Raw genomic sequence first — 5,822 nt, 5'->3', positions numbered from 1 at the left:
TTGTTTGCTGGTTTAGGCATTCATCAGCTAATTCTTAATGGAGCTAGTCCTAAACACTTCCTCCCATGCCACAAGTGTGCCATGTGAAGATATGGCATGGATTTTAAGAGGGAAATAAAATGTAATGGGCTTTGTTTTTCTACTACCGAATAACAGAACCCTGAAGTCATAAAGTCATTTAATTCAGCACATGAAGGGAAAAGCTAAATGCATTGCTTGTCTGAATGAACTGTAGTTCAAGGTGTATGGATATTAAACAGTGTAGGTAATATGAAATGATGGGGCTTCAAGTAGATTTACTGAAAATAGGCAGATAAAAAGCTCAGGGATGGAATCTGGGAATGGACGCAGTCAGTAAGTTTCAGAAAATGCCCCTGTGATTTCCCTCACGAGTACCCCCCACTTTCCCTTCCAGTTCTTCTAAGGCAGATTCAGCAATCACGGAGAGCTCCGGTTTTTAGGTCTATGACGATGGAAAATTGATAGTGACTCACTAACAATGAGGGCACTGCTCCCAATATGGATAGGAGCAAAAATAACGATTACGACGACAACGAGGAGACAGCAGCAGTGACAACAGGAGCATTTACTCGAGGCCTTCGCTGGCTTAGCTGGTAAATTGCATTTAGAGGAAGAATAGGCCAGGGCAGTAATGTCTATCCTGGTTATAGTCAGTAGAAATTAACCCAGATCAACCTTGTGAGCCTGAGCTGTGCCAAAGCCGTCAGCCTTCTTTATGATCACAGTGTGGTCCACTCCTGTTGACACTGCTACGCTTGTTTCCTCTTCCTTCTCCATCTTTGTTTTGCTTTTTTTTTGTTTCTTTGTTTGTTTAGTTTTGTTTTGAACTGACCTCTCCAGGTTCCTAGGTAATAGCCCACGGTCTTTGGATTACCATCTGGGCTCTGGTTCACAGAAAAGGTGGACTTGTTCTGGTAGCCAGTGGTGGTAGGCTAGAGGGGACAGAAGGAAAGAAGGCCAGGAGACAGATGAAGTGAAGGAGGACAACAAGAAAGGGGAAGGATGGGGAGTGATGATGCTGACTTAGAAGATATGATACATGAAAGCCAATGGCTGGAATGATCCACGTGGTCCACAGCAGTTAGGGTTGCCAAGCCTGTGAGAACTCTGTCACATGCTGTGCTGTCGCCCTTAACAGCGTATTTCTGATCTGCGCTGTTGCTTTGCTTTTGAATAGAATTTCCTTGCTATTTGAAAAAGCAAAAGAAATCTCCAGTCTCCCCATTAAAGCAGGAGCTAGTGAACCTGACCCGTCAAGAGCTGGAATCAATAAGCTTGGCAGGACATATGGCACCTGTCATAACTACTTGAGAGTGACACTGGGGCCCCGAAAGCAGCCACAGACACAAACAGGCTGAGTTCAGCTGTAATACAAAACAGACAGATTTGGTCTTAAGGGCCACGGTCTGCCGACTTCTGCCGTGAATGAAATATTGCTATTTGGAAGTGCTGGTAGGAAGGGTTTTTAAAGCCTGGAATCTGCCTGAGGAGGTAAGAGGGTCATGGCTGATGAAGTGGGCTCTGTATCAGACAGTGCAGCGTATATGTAAACATTGTTCCGACACTTTCTAGGTGTGTGCTCTAGGTAAATTGCTTCTTCTCTGTATTCTCTGAAAGCTCCGTTTACAAAAAGAAGAGGACCTATCTCTCCCTCGGGGCCATTATAAATAGAAGAATGGGCAAGTGATGCGTGATAATCATCTGATCTGAGCAAGTGCCCAGAGAATATTGCTGATATCATTTCAGGGCCACAGAAGGTAAGAACGAGGGAGGCAGGGACTTACGGAGGGTATAATGGGATGGAGGAGACAGCAGAGCCCCTCAGACTGGGATGCAGCCACTGTGGCACTGACTCCATGGAGTACTTGTAGGTAAGACTCCAGGCTTTGTAAAATTTTCTTCTGAGCTTCAAATTTCACCTGCAACAGAGAGAATACAAGCAACGAAGCAAATGTAGTTTCACTGCAAAGACTAGAAAAGATGACAAAAGAGGTCTCTCCGAGATTCATGGGTTATGCTCTTAGCAGATAACAGAAGCAAGAAATCCAGCACAGGCAAGGACTTAATAAGATGCTAAGGAAAGGTCAAGAGGGAGTTCTGCCTGAGCTCATCTTTTTATCTGACCTTTAAGATTAAACACTTAAAGTACATGTCAGTGCTGCCCGGTAGAGTGTCCCATAATGGAGATGCTCTGTCTGTGCTACGTTCTTCACACAGAGTAGCCACTAGTCATGTGTAGCTAGAGCACTTGAAATGGCCCCAGTCAAAGGAAGAGCTCCTGGAGAAATAGAACTAGGCATACAACATCCTACGATGAGTCAGTAATCCACCCAGGTAAACTGCTTTCAGAGAAGAAAGCAGAAGGTAGGAATCTATTACAATGCTGTAATGGCCCCTCTTCAGAAAGTATTTGTACTCAATCTTGTGCGCTCAGGTTTGCACCACTTTGAATACCACTTTCTTTAGAGCCACTATATATTCTGCTCCTGCTAGTCCCATTCCCCATGCCCTTCCCTGCCTCTCGGCCCTTCTGTCCTTATTTCTACTTGTCACAGCCTTCACGTGACTTCTCTAGAATACCCACAGTATATGGATCGTCATCTGAGCCTTGGATCCTTTCCTGCCTTTTTCCCATCATTCTTTGTTTTGGGTTCTTTGGGATTTTAAATTTCTCTTGTTTTTATTTTTTCCTGTCTGGTTGTTTGCCTGCATATATGACTATGCACCAGGTGTGTTTCTGGTACCCATGGAGGTCAGAAGACGGTGTCACATCCCCTGGAACTGCGGTTACAGATGGTTGTGTGCTGCCATGGGGATGCTGGGGAATCAACTCAGGTTCTAAAAGAACGGTGAGTGCTCTAAAGCAGACTCATCTCTCCAGCCCCTTGCTCTTTGTTTCCTCCTGGCTGGCCCGGAACTCATTATGTAGACTGGGCTCACTTCCAACTCAAGAGCCAGCTATCTCTGCCTGCCAAGTGCTGGGATTAAAGGTGTCTACCACCATGGCAAGGTTTTTATTATCTTTCTTACAACTGATTGTGTGTGTGTGTGTGTGTGTGTGTGTGTGTGTGTGTGTGTGTGTGTGTACATGTAAGAACACTCTTGTACTTTCCAATATGTCAAATGGCTAAAAAAATAAAATAAAATTAGAGTATGGTGCTGGAGAGTTGGCTCATCAGTCACGAACACTTATTCTTGCAGAGTACCCAGGTTCAATTCCCAGCACCCTTATGATGGCTCACAACTGTCTGTAACATCAGTCTCAGGGGATCTGATGCCTCCTGACCTCTGATAGAACAACTAAGCATGCATCTGGTACACACTGAGACATGTAAGCGAAAACAATCATACATACAAAAGAATACATAAAGCTAACAATTTTGTGAAAAGAAAGAAGGATAAATGACAACAAGGCTTGAACTCCCCCCCCCACAAAGACCTAAGATTTGTTTGTAGAAGTGGGTGCCAAAGGGGAATAGCATGAGAAACTAAAAGTATATCGGGTGTATATTCGATCTCCAGTACTGAATGGGTGTGGTTCATAATATCAGAGAACCGAGATTGCCAGAAGATGGCTGACATATATGCATGTGCTTTTTATGCATTCTTATACAGTGCGCTTCAACTGGGTAGTTTCTTCCTTTCACCTAGCACTTCTCATGAAATAAATCGCTCCTGGCAAACATGAAATCTACATTATGTTCAAATTGTTCCCTAATACATCAATCCATTGAAACAAATTTGTTTTCAAAGCAAGCATTATGGCAAAATTGACTATACTTAAATTTAAACAGACACATGTGGCTGGTGGCTTCTATGTTGAGAAGTTCAACTGTTCGATCACTCATACACACAAGAATGACAAGGACAGCAAAGAAAGAACATCAACACTTGGATCTACAAGTCTAGAGTTCAGAAGCTATAAGGAGCCTCAAGTTCAAACATCAGCGTCATTACAAACCAAATGTAAAGACCTGTGGGGAGGCTGGGAACATGGATTCCTCAACACAATGCCTGTCTGGCATGCACAAAACCCTGGGTTTAAGCCCAGAGACTGCATAAAGTAAGTGTGATAGTCCACTCCTGTAATTCAGGAGGCAGGCAGACCAACAGGTTCAAGGTCATCCTTAGTTACTTAGTGAATTGGAACCAACCTGGGACTTTGCTTCAAAAACAAAAATACAACAACAACAACAAAGAAAGAAACTATGGGACAAGTGGACTGAACTCTCTATTCAGGCTTCCCATGACTCTAGTGCCATTGTGCTGGAGTAGTTGGGGGAGAAGATTCAAGCTAGACACCTACCTTGAGTTGTTCTTCATATCTCAGCCTCCAGAATGGAGTCACAGCATCAGCCAGCCTTGAATAAAATAATTCAGATACACTGTTAATTATCTAAATATGTACTGAGCACCTACTCTGCATAAGGACCTCCTGTCACCAGTCTCTCTGAGGTTTTACTTAAATTCAGAAGCTACAACTGACTCTCATTCCCCTTAGGAGATGGGAGTCTGGGAGAAGAGCCCATTTTGGTGATGTCTGGTACTTAACAAAGCAGAACAGATGGGCAAATTCAATATAATAACATTTCAGATTTATCAGGTGGTAATTAGTCATATTAAAAAAAGCTTTACTCCTGAGTTCCTCTCAAAAGCTCACCTCCTTAATGCTTTTAAAATGTAATTTGACCTTAAAAATACCTTTGTCACATAAAATGAGGTATATTGTGTTTGGCTAGAAAGAGACTATTCATCTCCAATCCATGTAACTTTGTTTGCTTGTTTTGAAACAGGGTCTATGCAGCCCTGGCTGGTCTATAACTCTAATGTAGACCAGGCTGGCCTTGAACTCATTCATCTGCTTCTGCCTCCAAAGGGCTGATATTAAAGGCATTCACCACCATGCCTGAATAGTATTTTGATTTTGATTTTCCTAGTTTTTAAATTGTTTTAATTTATTTTTACTTTACTTTGGTTTTAGACCCAGGGCCTCACGTAGCCCAAGCTAGCCTCAAACTTGCTGATGGTAACGCCAGATAGTCCTGTCTCCATCTCCTGATTGTTGCAGTAACAAATGTGCACCACCACACCCAGCTCCATAGACCTTCTTTAGAAGCAAGATGGCAGTTTAAGATCTCCTTTCTGACAAAGATGCACCCTAAGACAAAAATATTTCCTACAATCCTGAAGTAGTTCTACTACTATCCTGCACAAGTCATCACGACTGCCCTGATCACACTACTCCAAGCAACCTCAGGAATCTTACAGTTCTAAGTCAGCCAGATTAGCACAACAGAATGTCAATGGACCCATAGCTTCTGATCTGCAGCAAACAACAGACATCAGCTTAGGTCTTACCTCTCCTGCCAGGAGTCATCTGTGGTCTACAATGCCTTTGTTTCTTCTGATATTTTTGTCCGATTGGTGTTTCTTAGCTATCACGCTGGTGAAACGCCCCTTATGTGCTGTGCCCAAAAAGGACTGTGACAAATCCGGTGGTCTTGCAGTATCCCAGGGAAGCAGTCCTGGTTTGGAGAAGAAACTCACCCTGGAAAGGAATAATCTTGGGTTGTGCATTAGGACTCTTCTCTTGATGCCTGCCAATCAAAGACACACATTGTAATTCACCCACTGAAAGGTGGCTGTAGGGGAGAACTCCTAAAGCCTTTGGCCATTTATAAACCCTTATGGAATTGCAGCACCAAGCACAGTACTAGCAGCGAACATTCAGCAAAACATACCTATTGAATACAACTTAGGGCATGCAAGACAAAGCTTTAAGCCAGACTTGATGGTTTAGG

The 5,822-nt window shown here is 43.3% G+C and overlaps 1 pseudogene; it reads right to left on the bottom strand.

Annotated features, from left to right (window-relative positions):
- Positions 1 to 735: 735 nt before the first annotated feature.
- Positions 736 to 5,598, bottom strand: LOC116888786 (annotated as a pseudogene).
- Between the last annotated feature and the right edge of the window lie 224 nt (positions 5,599 to 5,822).

The sequence above is a fragment of the Rattus rattus genome, chromosome X (genome assembly GCF_011064425.1).
Source record: "Rattus rattus isolate New Zealand chromosome X, Rrattus_CSIRO_v1, whole genome shotgun sequence".
In the NCBI taxonomy this organism is placed as follows: Eukaryota; Metazoa; Chordata; class Mammalia; order Rodentia; family Muridae; genus Rattus; species Rattus rattus.
Note: the sequence above shows the minus strand (reverse complement) of the source record. Positions and strands in the feature narration are given on the sequence as shown.